The sequence below is a fragment of the Prinia subflava genome, chromosome 10, assembly GCF_021018805.1.
Source record: "Prinia subflava isolate CZ2003 ecotype Zambia chromosome 10, Cam_Psub_1.2, whole genome shotgun sequence".
NCBI lineage: Eukaryota > Metazoa > Chordata > Aves > Passeriformes > Cisticolidae > Prinia > Prinia subflava.
Genome location: NC_086256.1, coordinates 16,323,840 through 16,340,750, shown reverse-complemented (window position 1 = coordinate 16,340,750; position 16,911 = coordinate 16,323,840). Strand labels below are relative to the sequence as shown.

The following is a 16,911-nucleotide window of genomic DNA, read 5'->3' as shown; positions in this document are numbered from 1 at the left end:
TACTGTGATAACAGAAAAAATATCTAACTTTTGGTGGAGCATATTGTCTGGTGAACCTATGCCTAAATGCTAGAAGTCCCAGAGTCTTTAATCTGCAGTGGCCTGATTCAAGCACTCATGTCAGTGTTGAATTTTCCCAATACGCAGAGCTGTTAGAACCTTGGCTGAGTTATGCAGTATCCCACAAGGAAGAAAAGGCAGCTCCCTACAACATAGCATGTATTTTTTTATTTTCTTCTTCTGGCCCGAGTCTCATCTCTGTTTGAGTCTTGGTCTTTGGCTAGGGTTTGTTTGCTAGTACCACTAGGAGATTTGAATTCATGCAAAACGAAATAGTGAGGGGTTCCAACTTGCATCTCTCCAGGCAGATGATCTCATCATAGTTCTTGGCAACAAAACTTACACACTCAAGCAATTTCATTAACTCTGAGGGGAAAAACTTATTAATGGATTGGTACATAAATCAGTAATGGCAGAACTGGGACTTCATGAAGATATGCATTTTAGATAAAGTTCCCTAAGAACTTCACTGGCACAGATGGGTAAGATGATCCCCTGTATCAGAGCACCACAGTAATCCATGTGCTGTTCTGGCATGAAAAACAAACATAAGGTAATACTAAAAGTAGTAAAGTAAAACCACTTTGTAAAAGTTGGTGTTTTTTTTTTTTTCTTTTTTTCTTCTTTTTTTTTTTTAATAAGAAAAAGATAGAGTGCTGTAATTAGATATTATAATGAAAATGTTTTGTAAAATTTCTCAAATCATCTGTCAAGCTAATGTAACCTCTTTTTTCAGATGCCCAATAAGATTAAATTCATGTTTGCTTTTTAAAATAAATTGACAAGAAAAACATTTAAGTTTACTGTGACCAGATTTAGTGTATGCAGAAAACACACAGTAGATACATGTGAAAGACTTGCAGACAATTGGTATGGCAAATTGCTTCTCTTTTCATACATGCTAACTTTAAATAAAAGGACAGCACATTTCCACAGTATATAGTTGATCAAAATATTGTAAATAGTTGCAAATAATTTTGAAATAATAATAATAATAATAATTTTCAGAATAATGCTTATTCTTTTGAACATGCTACAAGAACTGTGAGAAAGCAGAAAAAAGGACATACTAAAAAAAAGATTACTCACATTAACATAGCTAATTTAACAGTGGGCTTGTATAACACTTTTCTTTCTGGTGTGTGATATGTCCCACATGCAGCATCTGTATTTGTTGGCAGATGGAAAATGAGAGCAGAGGGAAGTGTTCCTCATTTAAACAGGTCTGCTTTCCTTTTTTTTAATAATAACCAAGAAATAAGCTATCCTTTTAGTGTGCTTTGCTATATGTACTTTGCTGCTTAAAATTGCCCTGAGCGTATTAATAGTATAGCACAGGATTCCAATATTATCATTTGTGGTGGGTGTGGGAGTGAAAGCCTCGTAGCTGGGTTTGGGAATATATACCATGGGAAATCTCTTATGAAATAACTGTTACTTCACCCAGTGTGGTCCATTCCAAATGCTAACCATTTATTTGTCAGATATTTTTCATGAGCCTTGCAGATAAGATAGCTCCGTGGGGATTGATTTAGCTGTGTTCAGAAAACTAAGCTCTCACTAGAGACAGGGAAAGCACCCCACCTTTCTTTCAGTTTGGTATGGAATATTAATGAGGGGAGTGTTAGTCTCTGGAGCTTCATCCCACCCTTCAACACATCAGATTCATATTAGCAATATTTATTATCTAGAAGGGTGACTCACTGTCAGCTGTTTTCATTTTTGCTTATAGTACCCTGGAGCAAAATGTATATGTAAGCAACAATTTACATTTTCATTTCTGTATTTTATTGCAGTGGAGCTGGTCACAATACCATAGTAACAGTTGCTTTGCAGTTTCATTTTTGACAGCATTTGATTCTCTGCCATAGCGGATGTGGTTAAGAGGCTTGCTTGTGGTAAGAACTGGTAAACCTGCAATTCTGAATAATTAAGTGCTATTATTTTGTTGAAAGAATTTAAAAGGAAACATTTGTCTTTATTTAAATAAAGACAAATATTTACAAAATAACTAAATAGAAATATTTAGTACATTATTTTGCTTCAGGACTTGCTTCATACATAATGTGTATGTATAATATATTCAACTGCATGAGCAATGTGTAAAGACAATTTTACAACTTCTACAGCTGTTCACCACATGTGGGGCTGCATGGGGAAAACAAATATGAGCTATAAATGGTCTCCAGATTATGCCCCTCTGAGAGATGTATATGGTTACAGTAAGAAATGTACATTTAGCGTTGTTAATAAAATTCTAATAGTTACCAAGGTCTAAGTTTTGAGTAATGCAACAAGCTTGCATTTCAAAAACTGCACATAGAACAAGAAAATACAACTAAACTGCTGAATAGGTTAGTTTGGATTCTTTTTTTTACCTACAGAAATTCAACAAATACAGAAAGTCAACATGGGCCTTAGTATTACTGCTTAGGATAGGATTTACTCTCAAACATTAACTGCATGCCTTGTAATTAGAAAAGGCAGCAGCCCAGTCAGAAGTTCTATCTGTCCTTTGCTAACTCGACCTAACAGATGCTAACTGCCTTTCTGCTGGATGAACGGTTTAGTTTGTTGCCATTGCACTTTTTAACATAAAAGTGAAAAGAAATATTTTGTATCTGAAAAATGACTCTTCATTTTGGTAAAAAAAAAGTTTTCTCAACCTATGGTAAAGAAGCCTCTTTTATCATTAATGTATGTGGGATTTGTTATGCAGCTGTTAAGAAATTACCTTTGTAATCCCTTCTGCACTTAAGAGAATTTCATTCCTTTTTAATTTCTAATATTGAACCTCTTGAACCAAGGGATTCAGTGGTTTTCTCTTCAGGGATCTGAACTCCATCCCATACAATGAAATAGAATTGTAGTTGAATATTTCTACCTTAAAGAAGTAAAACCATTTATAAAATGAAGGTCAGCAGGAGATGCTATCTCCTCTGGTGTATTTACCTCGCATATACAAGTATGGATATGTAAGGTTCTAATTCTAATGGAAGTCACTTGTGTTTTGTTTGAGAGAAGAGGACTGGGGAGAAGGATTCTACAATCCCTTCAAGGACAGTCAGTGAAGTTCTCCCTAGCAAAGGGCCAGTACAAATCTTGGACACAGTAAGGAGCCAAAACAGGAATGAAGAAGGGCAGACCAGTACATGAAAGCTATTTCTCTGCATTGGCATGTATTTTGACACTTAAAAGCAAAGACCTGAAAATGTTTTGTGAACTTGCATTCCCTTTGAACGCGAACATCTTAGAATAGTATCCGATGTATGTATTTGGCAGGCAGCAAGTGCTAGTGCTGTCATTGCTCTGCAGTATCTTACCTGCCAGTCTCTCTTGCCCATGTGTGTCCCAGAAGAGAAATTAGAGTTAAATTGTGTGCTTTGAGGCATTTGGGATATGCCTCCTTCAGCATTTTAGCTGGACCAGGAGCAGGCTTTGGAAATGAATCTCCTGGTCATTCCCACGTGTGGGGCTTTGGTTTTCAAGGTGGCTTACAGTGTCAGAGTACACAAAAGGGATTATCTCCTGAGTAAAATTAAACTGGGACCCAGAACCTGACATGCTCCAGCAACTAATGGCTATGCAGTCCACACTGGAACTGGTTGGAAATAACTTCCCCATAGCTGTGTCTAGTGTAGACACCAGACTCTCAACACATGAGATTTTGTTCTGTAGACCCCTTCCTATTCTACCTGGCTAGTTGTTAATGGAGAGATACCCACAGCCTGATCATTAATAGGTCTTGCTTAAAAAAAAAATGATTATGGGAATCTGCTCTTGTATCTCCTATTCCTTCTGGTATTAATTACTGTTCATTAACAAAGTGGTTGGTCTATCTCATGGGAGAAACAGGATGAGACAGATGGAGGCCAGCCAGTGTTCTTTAGCATGAGGCCTTTCTCACCCTCACAGTGAGTTTTGTGGTTTGCATATTAGGAACAGTTTTCAATGTAGTTAACTATTCTGCTTCTGTTGCCTCTTGATATCTAAATATTTTGACATATAAATATCTAAATATCTAAGCAATCTGAAAAAATGTGTCCTTTATCTGTGAGATAACAAAAAACTCTGTATAGATTTTTCTATCTCTCTCTGTGTACTTGTATAGATCACTATATTTTTCTAGGGTAGGCAATGTTTTCCTTACATGTTCTAAAAAGAGCACATTGTATAGAAATTGTTTGTAGATTTTCCCATTTTTTCTTCCCCCCCAAACAATTGAATTAAACAAATGAAGTATCAAAAAGAAAATGCAAGTATATAATGTTTCTTTCTTCTCACTTTTGGTCTCTTACATCCTATAGAAGTTGAAAACTCTTAGGCACTTTTTGGCTAGTTCATAAAAACTAGCCAAATCATGAGGTTTTCATTAAAAGTTTTGAAACCTCCTGCAGATCTATATTGCTATGGTGGCCACCTACCATGCTATTTTTTAAGGTCTGTAAAGAACCTCAAAAAAAGAAAAAAAAAAAAAGAAAAAAAAAGTGCAAATGAAACTCCCAGTCCTTAAGAGAAAATTGATCCTTCAGGCAACCACATAATTTGAAAGGCCGGAATAGTAAATTTACTGGATGCATGTATTTATAATCTCTGCTAAAGGCATAATTTGCCTTTGATTGTTTCTTTTTGTCTGTGGTTTTCAACTGCACTGAGTGTGCAGTTTTGTTGCCTGTCTGCCAAACGCAGATGGTTCAACAGATGCACAGGTTACAGGTGGCACGTGGAAGCAGCTTGGTTTGTGCAGAAGGTGCTTGGTCCTGTGATATAGCAGGGCCTGTGCTGTCCCTGCTTTTAACCAGCTTCCACCTGATAACGCTGGGGGCACTGCCTCTGACGTACTTCGTTTGCTGATGTCCTTCAGCTCATTATCACCTTCATATTTGACATTGCCAGCTCTGTGGAAGTAATAATCCAGAAATACACAAAATTCTTTCTAAGTTGTGCAAGGGAGGGAATGGTGACGGCTTACAAGAAACAGCTGTGAAAATTACCAGGGCTTGTGTTTGGGCCCACAGAGAGAATTATTAATGAAAATACAGCTAGCTGAATATACTCAGGACTGCTTGTGATCTGGTATTTCACATTTTTTGTCTCCAGATATATGCTATGATTAGGGGTGTTGGTCAGCTGCTTTTGAGTTGTGTTGATTTTTATGTAGAAAAACTGTCTTTCTCCACAAGCCCTATTCTCACTAGTACAAACAAGAGATCCAAGGAGTGGAAAGACCAATCTTTTCCCTCAAGGTTTGGTAAAGGAGCAGATGGAAGGTTGGGTTGTTTTTCCTCTTCTGTCTTATTACTCAAGATCTCTCCTGATCTTTTGTGCATTTTTGAAAAGAAAAGAAACTTGTATTTGGCTTTTTTAATGTGTAAATGGCACCAAAGACTGGATTTTGATAGCAATTCACATGCATCTGCAATAAATAATTGATACTTCATGAATCAATGTATGATATGAAAGCCTTCCAGCAGCAAATTATGTGTCAGATTAAAGTGTAAACCCTTCACGTATTATGTGTATGCACTTGCCTTACATCCCCATCCAGACTCAGTGAAGGACAGTTAAGATTGATAGGTCACATTCCCTGGCACGTGTTATTGTGATTCCAAGGACGATGAAATGCCACGTGAGAACAACAGCAAATATCCAACCTAAGGCATTAGTCAGAAGCAGTCTAAAGCAAAATAAGGAATGTCATGTCTTGCAGGTCACTTGTAGGGATAAAAATCAAATCCAATACTTGCAAAAACACTCTAATTCTCATATATACAAAGACAAAAGAATATGTTCTCTGAAAGAGTTAATGCTGCACTGTATATATATAAAGGAAAAACTTTCATGTTGATTCACAATTCCAGCTAGATCTAAATTGTAAGTCCCATAGGAAAGTATAAAATTAAGCCCTTTTACAAATTTGTTTTGCAGTAGTATTGGTAATTTCCATTGCGAAAGAAAAATGCAGGTTCTTCAGGAGCAGTGCTAAACCCAAGCACAGAGCAGCAGTGCAGAGTTTCTTCCTCAAACTTTTGGAGTTTAAACAAGAAATAATTTGGAGTATGAGCAATGTATTACTTGGTAGTTCCCAAATCCCAGCATTTTGCCACAGGTTGGTATTTAAGTTCATATAGCTAATGGGTTTAAATAGGTGACTTTTTCTTGTAGGGGACATGTTTGGAAACACACTGTACACTGAAGAGAGGCTCACTTTATGGCTTTGCTTTCAAATGTGATTACCTATATTGGGCTTCAAGAACATCACATTGTATGATATTATAAACATCTCATGACCTCCTCTGCCTCAAACCCCTTGGCAGACTGATAATAAAACAATAGATTTATTTAACAAAATAAGGACTTGCAACTTCTGGTTTTATGGCTTGGTGGGTTTTAAAATTTTTTTTTAGGTTTGATTGTTTATTGGACATGGAATTTCATTGGTATTTATAGCTAGATTCTGAACATCTAGTCAACCTTTTCATTATGAGACAGAAATATAGCTAAACCAGTCTTATTTCAGGCATTTTTACTGTGCTGGATAAAGTTTACTTTATGAAAGATAACGATTATCTATCTAACAGCTTGATTTTTGTCTCTGCTTCATCTGTGAGGCAGACTGTACTTAAATCTCCTTCCATTTCTTTATCATGACCCATTTCATCATGTCTTTGCAATTAAATCGGATTGGGAATGGAAGAAAAAGAGAAAAACAGATCAACTAAAGATCAAAAGGGCTAGAAGAAAATGTCCAAGACAAATAATTAATACAGTCTGTCAAACTTCAATGCACAATTACACTTTCTCGCATCCCTTTCAGTCACTTACCTTTGCTAATTGAAGTTGTTAGCTCTCTATGCAGCAACTTTATCTTGATGTTCTTCAGCAAAATATTTGTCACCCTGTGGAATTATGTAGATAAAAAAGATAAAAAATAATAAGTAATTAGGAAATTGTGGACATGAAGAATTTTTAAACTGTGATACTTTCATCTTGGCTGCAAAGAATTTCACCCATAATTTGGTTTTGAAACCACAAGCATGCAACATGAACTTCAAAACAAAACACAGCAGTTTGGAACCCAATCCTGCAAACCACACATGCAGCTTTAGCCATGTGTATAGTTCCATATTTTAGATATTACAGGGTGCATATCAGTTCTTTAATATGTGGAATCTGAAAGTATGTCTTATTAAATATTTTTTTTGTGACTGAGTTCTAGCTGTGTTATGATTAAACATAAAGAGCATTGTCAGGAACTGAACAGTTTAAAGTAATCTACTGACTTTTGCCTATTTCATTAGATTTTGGATTGAGCTCTAAACAGACAACATGCAATATGAGGAATGGGATCCAGCCAGAAGAAAGTGATTGGACAATGAAGGTATGCTAGTTTCACTTTTTTTTCTGTTTGATCTTTTGTTGATTTTTTCCTTCTCTCATATAATCTCTTTCTTTCCTCCCTCTTCTGGTCTGTTGTGTTTGCATTTGGTAGGTTAAGGGCCTATAAACCTCTTATCAGAAAAATGTTGGAAGGAGGGTAAGGGGCATATCAGAGTCAAGAAGAGTGCTGGGTATACAGGAGCCTGTGTAAGGCAGGCAGGGGAGAACAGGAGGCACAAAGGAGATGGTTAATCATGCTGGAGGGTTTTGGTTTTTTCCCTTCCTTTTTAAAACCTGAAATTATAAGAATGTGTTATTTGAATTGGATATATAGCTTTAGGTTTGAGTTTAAAACCTGGTATCTTCCAGTATTGCACTATACATGACTTGTCCACGTTTGGAATTATTCCAGATTTGCTGCTGCACTTGAAATTCACTCCCTGCCTTAATCCAAAGCAACTTTCAAGTGTGGACAAGCCTAACAGTTCAACACCAACATTTGCTTACCTTTAGCAAAAGATTTAGATGTTCAAGGAATGCAGGATCTTTTAGTAAGGAATGTAGAATTTTACCTCATTAGTTTGTATTAATGAGTTATTTCCTAAGAAGCTTTTAATGGCTTAATTATATTAACTGAACCTTCATACTAAAGGTTGTTGTGTAGAATCATATGACTAAAACAATGGAGTTACTGCAGCATAACAACACATATCTAGTCAGCAACCTATAGTTAATGCTTCTAGTCCTTTCTTTTCCTTGCTTTCTGCGGCACAATAAATCAGCTTAAAACACAAAGCTAATTTTAAATAACAATATTTTACCTCAGAGAGGGACAGAGTGGATGTGCTAGGCAATGACTGCACTCATCTGAACCTACTCCCTGTGCTTAATCTTAGTTCTAAACCTATCTAACATACAAGATACTCCTTCAGGCTGCCTATTCATCATTTGGCTTTTGAAATTTAGTGAATTAGCATGCTTACTCTTTTCTGGGCTTTCAAAGCTACCAGTGGTTCTTCAGTGGTTCTTAGAGGTTCAAGAACGTGGCTGCTGGCCTGTTTTCTGGATCCACTGTTACAGAACCTGTATTGCAGGTTAGGGCTTTATCACCATAACATGAAGTTAGTAACTGAAACTAGTCTACAACTTTTTAAGAGTAGTATAAGTGTGTCACAGTGGACACGGGAAGAACCACACGAGGACACGCTGGTGAGCGAAGCAGGAAAAAAGGGCGAGTTTATTTACAAAACCCAGTTTTATACATTTCCCATGGTGCCCGTGGATTGGAGGATGGAATTCCACCTCTCAATCCACGTTGGTCGAGCTAACTGTCAATCACATTTCTCCTCCTACCTAGAAATATGTAAACAATAAAAGACAGTTAGCAAAACATGGCCAGTGTTTATAGTAGAAAATGTGATAAGGTGAAACTTCTGACTCTAATATGAAGAACATAACAGAAGGCTTAAAAAAGTCTTCAAAACCAGGGTGACATAAGTGTAGTTGTTATCTGCAGGAGTATCCCTACTGTATTTTATGGGAAAGGAGGAAAAAAATGAAAACTGTGATGTTAATAGTTTTAACAGCTCATGTTTTTTAAGATTTTACATTTACTTAGGTTTAATTCTGTAGCACCATGAAAACCTCTAAACCTCCTGCAAAAGTGACCTGTCCCAGCTTTCACACATCTTAGTGAGGATAATACATTACATTGCTGGATTCAGCCAAAGCCTGCTAAGTGAAATAATCCTGCCCACAACTGAAGTTAATCACTAGCTCAGCAAATACTTAAAAAGTAAGTAAAAATGTAAATTATGTAGATAATTGTGTCCCTCAGCTGCAAAGATTGAACGCTATAGTTAATATTGCAGGAATTTTCCATGGTTTTAAGAGGAAATGATGTGTTTTCTGTTTATTCTGCCACAAAATGTAAAAAAATGCCAAAGCCAACTGTATATCATTATATTCCTGGGTGAGCCAACCCATGAGCCTGATTGTACTTTAATGGGGCAATTTGTCATGGCTTCGGTCTTTGAACGTCATCTACATCAACTGAGTTACATATCAGCTTTTAACTAAATATCAATGTTATTTGTCTCTTAGTCTTGGACTTTTTGAAACACCAGGACAAGTGGTGTAAATCCTAGACTTTGGTCAAGGATGCTGACTACCTAACAGCATTGGCACCAGGGATGAGAATCAGTTCTTACCAACATCACTGAAAATAGGGAAAATAATTTGACTAAGGTTAGACCTATATACAAACATTTTGATTTTACAAAGGCTTGTGCATACACATTTGATGTCACACACTTGAACAGCTCTCATGGCAGCTTATTGGAGTGAACCCAACCTGTTTGATTTAATCTTTGCAGGATTGGGACCTAAATGAGTAATTAAAATAAAAATAATGTGCTTGCTAAATTTCAATCCCATTTTTAATCAGCAGTCTGGAATTTTGGCTAGCAGAAATATAGTAGACACACAATATGCCTTGAAATACATATATTGCTGTAGAATATTAGTTTTACTCTGTTGAAGGGACTTCCCCCACCTCCACATCCCTCTTGCAAAAACTTTGCTTCCTACATATGAGAGCGATAAGAGAGGAGGTGTGTCATGCTCCAACATGCACAACTTTTCAAAAGCTAAAAATAAATAAAAAATTCTGTAAGTGAGCTTAGGCTGCCAACAAGCAGTCTGAACTTGTATTTTACTTGTTTCTGCAGGTTTTCCTCCAGGTTGGATAAGTCTATTTGCTAAAATATTTAATGTAGACAAAATGCTTGTTAATTGATTTACTTTGCTTTCCTTGCTAGAGCTGTCATACACAGATAATATAGAAGTTTTGAGGACCAGTATTTGGGGGACCCAGTCATTGACTGATGTGTGGTACATGAAAAACTGTGACTAAGGCTTGTCCAAACACAGAGGTCAAAAGTAAACGGCAGTAGATTATTCTAGGTTGCCAATTGGCATTTCAAGAGTGGCTAAATTGTGTCTGAACTCTCATAACACACCTCTTGGGTAGATGTAAGAACTTGGCATTCTTGACCCAGGGCAAAGGGCCTGCAGTCAAAGAGCATTATGAAAAAATCAACTCACCCCCTAATCCCCTCAGTAAGAAGGCCAATTAAACAAGTAAAATTTTGCTGAAACGTCCTGAAACTCCTCTCTGCCTCTCAATATCTCCATATGGTCAATTAAACTAGTAAAATTTTGCTGAAACGTCCTGAAACTCCTCTCTGCCTCTCAATATCTCCATATGGTCTCCATGCCTACTACAATTGTCTAAACAATTGCTTATTTGGATAATAAGAGGAGTAGGGCTCAATGTTGTGATGGGAGTTTTGCTGTAATAATGTTTGCCAGGTTCTAGTACTGCTCTCATTACCATGACTTTTAGAGGACATGTAGGTTCAGAGAGCAGCACACACTTGACGTTTCAGGACTGTGTCAGAAACTAACTGTTCATCCTGCTGAAGGATAAAGTTACGGCTAAGCTGAGCTACGGGTGGAAAGGCCTCATCTGTGGTGTAGCTCCCTTAATGAGAGTTTGCTCCACAAGTCGATAGTCTTCAAGTTGGGGGATTTGACAATCTTAAGCGCGCCTTCTGCAGTGAACAGCACTTTCTGTTATTTCTATTATTTTCTAGCATAATGAACCTAGAGTGATCTGGATTAGTTTGCTCTGCTGTAAACGATGTGAGCTCTGCGGTGTTGGCCAAAACTCGTTCTGATGTGGGCTTTTGGCTGCCCTTGGCTGGGGTGGCAGCACTGAGGAGGCGGCCGGGGCGTCTGAGCCAGCCGGTGGGAGCCGGGCCCGCTCGGGGGGCTGCAGGGACGTACCTCGGTGCACAGGGCTGGGCACCGCCACACCGCCGCTCACACCGGCCCGATACCGAGCGCAGCCCAGGCTCCGTTACGGACGCGGTGCCCGGCGGCCTCACGCGGTTTCGAGGCCGGTAACTTAAAGGCCGTTGCGGGCCCCGGCTGCCGTGAGCGGGCTCTGTGCCTCCCGCCCCAGCTGCGCGGGGGTTTTGGAGCCGCTGGCTGCCAGCACAGCCGGGCCGTGTGCGACTCCACGACCCCCTCACGGCTGCCGGCGGGGTGGGCGGGGCTCAGGGGGCGGGGCTCAAGGGCGGGGCGGGGCTCAGGGGCGGGGGCCGCGGCGCGCGCTCGCTGCAGGCGGGCGCGAGGGGCGGTGGCGGCGGGCGCGGCCGTCACGGCTCTGTCTCCGCCCCGCGCCCAATGGCGGCACCGCCCGCTCTCGCCCGCCCGCCCCGCCCCGTGCGCCGAGGGGTTACTGCCGGGCCGGGGGCCGGGCGGGCGCACACGCGCCTCCTCCGCCTCCGCCTCCTCGACGCCTCCTCCGCGCACCGCGGGCCGGGCTGCAGTGGCCGGCGCTGGGCGGCCTTGGTGAGGGCTGCGTTCCCGTCCCGGCCGGCCGTGCCCATGGCGTAGCCGCGCTGCCTCGCGCCTGCCCCGCGGGACGCGGCGTGGACAGACTTGCCGCCAGGTAGGTGCGGCGGCCGGGACCCCCGCCCCGACAGCGGGGTTTCGGGCCGGGCGCCCCGCAGGGATGCGCCGTCCGCTGGGGCGGGCGCGGGGTGTGCGTCCCTGGAGGTGTCACCGTGCGCGGGCTGGGCGGAACGGTCCCGGGGCGGGCGCGGGGAGCGGGAGCAGCCGGGGGCGGTCAGCGCGTGCCGTGAGCGGCTCGCGCCTCGGGACCGTGCGAGCTGCGGGCTCCCTGAGGGAGCTGAGGGGACAGCCGAGAGGCGGCGTCTGGGGAGGGGAGCTACAGGTGTCCCAGCGACATCACTGTGCCCGGGTGGTTGGTACGTGCTGGCAGAGTTAGGAGCACCGAGGGAAATCCTTTGCTGAGGCGCGCTGTGCTGAGCGCGTGTCTTCGTACCTTTCATGAGGCCAGGTGAGAACTCGGCAATGTACGAGCAGAGTGTGAGTTTAGTGTGACAATAACGTAAAGACCAGTGTAATGTCCCTTCAGTGCTATTTCATTGAGGAGTTGTTGACATGTGGGAGTTAGTGCTGCATATTTTGCAGGGGATGCACTGGAGTCAAGTCACTGCAGGCTTTTGAGTACGGCTCACCCAGTAATAACAAGAATGTGGCTCCAGTATTGGATGTAAATTAAGTAACTTTTTAAACACGAGCTTTCCCCAGTTTCAAGTGCACTTGTAATTCCAAAGTCATTGTCGTTGGTGGCAGGCAGCACAGGATGTGATACTTCTTGTCCCTTTCAAAAAAAGGGACTTCTTCGGCCGTACTGTGCACGTGCCGTTATGCCTTTCCCACTTGCAGTGCATGTGACCAGACGTAAATCTACTTATATCAGTTCTATTAAGCTGTAGCTGTTAAAATTGATTTGCTAGATTTATTTTTTTCTTCTCAAATGTGTGATCATCAGCACAGTTAATTTTTTAATGTTTCTGATAGTGTTTATAAGTTACTAGAAAGACATTTGGACATACAGGTGCCGTGATTTTTTTCTAAGAAAAAGTTTTTTCTGGTTGTGTCTGTATTTATATTGATCTAAGTTTATCTACTTTTTGTTTGGTGAGGTCAAGCAGGCTGATATTAGAGCCCCCCTGGGGGGAAAACCCAAAGTGAGAGAGCTGTCTGCTCACTGACTGTGGCATCGATTAGGTTTATCTCATGGTGACCCCGAGGACTGATTGTAGTCTCATTTGTGGAAGACTTTACATGTGTAAATGAAATGTCTTCCCAAGACAAAATCTATTTGTTTATTGCTACTTACGGTGATTACTTTATTTCCCTTACAGTTCAAGCTTTTTTCCATGAATGCCTGGCACAGCTTAAGTTGGTAATTGGATTTTAGTTAGCACTGCACAGGTGTCTGGTCAAAGTAGTCCCAACAAGGGTGTTAGTAAAATGTCAATGGAAGATGCTTATTCATTTGAAGAGCTCCATTTTAACCCATGAAAGCTTACAGGGCTTGAGTTGCAGCTGAGGAGGAGCTGCTCTTCGAGTGCAGACCTGGGCCACTGCTGCAGCTGGTTCTCGGCTGGGGGAGGAAGGGAGGGACGCGTGTTGGAGGGGGGGCAGGTCATTGGCTTCCTTCAGTGAAGAGTCCTTTACTCTGAAACTTGCTTCCCCCAATTGTTTGCTGCAGTCCAACCTTTTCAAGTTTAAAGTGACACTTCAGATTTTTCTCTCTTGACATACTTTCTGTCCCTGGGGAGATGTTTCGTTGTTGATTTTGATGCGTGTTTGGTGTGTCCAGAACCTCATCTAGTCAAAGTGTGTAAGTGATATCCACCAAGGGTGCAAATTCTTTTAAAAAGTAACTTTCAGTTGTTGTTCCTGGCATGCAAAACATATTTTCATACCCCAGCATCTTGATGCCTACCACAGGAACAGTGTTTGGAAGTCAATTGCTAAACCAGCAGGGGGAGCACAAAACTTTCTGTCTGTTAAGTCTCTTCTCCTACCACAGTTGTAATTTATTAAAACTTTGGGCCTATACTTTTGATAGTATTTCTTCAGAAGGTGAATGTTAATTTACTTGGAACACCCACATACATTGAAATAAATGCATTATTTTTAAATACTTGTTTATAAATTTCTTCTAGCAGACATATCTCCCATTCTTCTGAATGCAATTTTTGTCATATAGCAATTACTAACTTGCAAAAACATTAGAGGTTTGTTTGAGTGAAATATCTTTGAAGATGTTTGAAGTGAATTAAACCCAAGAAATGGTATTTTGAGTAATCCTGCAAAGTTTCAGATAATGAACTAGACAAAATATTTTCACAGTGGAGCTCTTACTATATCACATTTATGATTGTATATAGTAATCTTGACTTGCAAAGCAGTTGTATTCTCAGAAGAAACTATTTCTAGTATTTAGTATTTCTGTAAGAGAAAATATTTTTAGACATTTTCTTAGGTTTTAAGAAGTCATTATTAGCTTATTACTGTAGAGGTCAACTGATGGTCCCAGCACAGAGCAATAATGGTTTTCCTTTTTGATTCATATTGGCATAATGACTGTCTTTTGTACCAGGAATATTGATTGTAAAGGCTGTGCCAAAGAAGGTGATGTGGATGGCTTGTACCGATCCACATGGCTTTGTAGTCTGTGAAGTCTGGTGCAGGCAAATGGCAAATACTGAAGGGTACGGATGTACAAACAGATGGCTGAAGGCAAAGTGAAGAATGGGAATTTGCAGCGTGTCAGCCATTCCCCAGTAAGAGCTCGAGAATGGGCTCCTGCCTGCAGAAAATGCAAGAATCTTGCTGCTTCTACTTAGGATTAATCCACCTTTCACTGATGGTGGGATAACATGCCAAGGAGCATTTGCTGCGGAGTAGCCAATTTTGTGAGTGATAACAATTGTATATTCCACCAGCATTAGGTGTTAGAGCAAGTACAGACACAACAGAGTTCAACTGAAACTGACAGTCCCAGGTCGGGTTTAAAGCAAGATAGGTAAGCTCTGGTTCTGGAATGGCACTAACAGCATAGTGAGGTATAAAATAGATATAAATATATATAAAGTTTATGCATATTTCAGTGGCCGTGCATTGTTCTCTAAGAGCATTACATGATCATACATCATTAGCCTGTTACTGAGGGTACAAAAAGGTGTATGTTAAATCTCTATTGGCAATCTTCATCTTCTGTTGTTTTCATGGAATCCCCAAACTTTCTCTCCAGAGGGTTCTCTGAGATGAAGTGTGTAATTTGTAAAGCCAAACCGAAATTTCTGCTTTAATGTGATTTGAAAATAGCAGTAAATCTTTCCCTAATTTGTCTTACAATGCTTTTCTTTGATACCTCCAACAGTATTGTGTCAACATTTAAGACATGAATTAGCAACTCTTGGACCATTTATGAGGATCTCAGAAAATACTCTCTGGGATATAGATTGCAAATGTCTTTGCAATCATATTGCTTTTGATCTAGTTCCACGAAATATTTGTGTATTATAAATAGGCATTACTTCTACAGCAGTAGTATTTGTGGTAATTAACAGTGGTATGCTAGTTTCTAGCCACTTCATGAATAGGAGCATGTTTTGTCATAAAAATGTACTAGCAAAAAGTAGAGCAATTGGAATTGCTTTATCCATCACTGTGGATTCGCATTTTTATGCACTGGCACTCATCCAATAGAGCGGCATTTCTTGTGCTATTGCAGCAACAATTAACTCTGTGGTAGCCAAAATGAAAGAGATTTACACATCTCTGGAAATCATGGAAAGAGGGACTTTAAAGCTGTCAATTTACATTCCATTTTTTAAAATTTAAAATATCACAAAATATTTTTAAAGAAGAACTTACTTTATGACCTTGATTATCTATGTAGTCATATTTGTCAAGTTTAGCAGCAAAAATTTCATATATTGTATTTTAGGTGTAATAACTATTAATTTGCACAGCTCACAAATAATTATGACTTGGAAAGTGTACTAGTTTCTGATGCTTCTGTAATGAAATGAATGGTGTTTTTGAGGAAAATGGGAAACTAATAATTTCATTGTCATTCTGTGAATAGTACTTCAAAATGAGCTGCACTTGCTTATTATTAGCAAATTTAATTGCATTGTAATTAGCGCTTCCTTGTAATAATCTGATTTCAGTACACTAATTGGCCAAATTCAGATTTTTTTTTCTTTCCTGTTGTAAGATTTTGAGAACTGGAGAGGGCCTCTCTTTCAGATATTTTCAGTTGTGACCTTACAAGAGACCTGTTTAGATTGCAGGCGAACAGCTTACCTAGAGATCTTGGGTCTGAAACAAGTTAATTATAGAGCTACTGTGTGGAGGTTGTTTTTCTGCACAGAAGGCAACAGAGGCTGTGATACATGAAGTGTTGTCAGTGATTCTAAGAATAATGGCAATTCACTTATTCTTTGATTCTCCTTTGTAAGTATAGGCATTTTCTCTCACCAATTGGAAATTGGTGAGTTATATTGTGTGAGTCAGGGACAATAAAAAAATCCCAAAGTATTCAGTGAACTTACTGTGTAGTACAAATTTGCTGAATTCATGTATTTCTTTGCCAAGAAGCTGGAGGTGGATTGAAGACTGATATGTCCTCTTTTGCCTTACATTTGACAAGTAAGTTGTTAGACTCTAGCTGCATTTGACACTGTGTGATTAAGAACTATGGGAGTAGTTTTATCACACAGGTGATACATTAGTTTTGACAGTGATTTGAGTGAAACAAAATTCTGTTCTGCTTTACAAAGCAGCTGTTGCAGTATTTGAGAAGGTGAGCCTTTTCTTATGATAAAGCTGTTGCATTAATGAACCGACTCACTCCTCCAGTAGGTACAGCTTGTGTTCTGTGATAGATTAGTTCTTCCCTCCAGCAGTTAAAATCACCAGTGTTTCTAAATAATTATAGATCTGGTGATTTGGTTCACTCCAGTAATGAGGTGTAGCAATTTCCTTCTGACAGAATGATGCACAAATTAT

At 40.0% G+C, this 16,911-nt stretch overlaps 1 protein-coding gene across 2 annotated transcripts in view; it reads left to right on the top strand.

The window, feature by feature from the left end:
* Positions 1 to 11,750: 11,750 nt before the first annotated feature.
* Positions 11,751 to 16,911, top strand: part of TGFBR3 (transforming growth factor beta receptor 3) — a 113,470-nt gene continuing 108,309 nt past the window's right edge. Inside the window, exon 1 of one of the 2 annotated variants that reach the window (XM_063407488.1) lies at positions 11,751 to 11,959. The gene's annotated coding sequence lies outside the window, so the exon portion shown is untranslated. Of the gene's footprint in view, positions 11,960 to 12,159; positions 12,371 to 16,911 lie in introns of those variants that run through there. The other variant, XM_063407489.1, reaches the window with a different exon arrangement.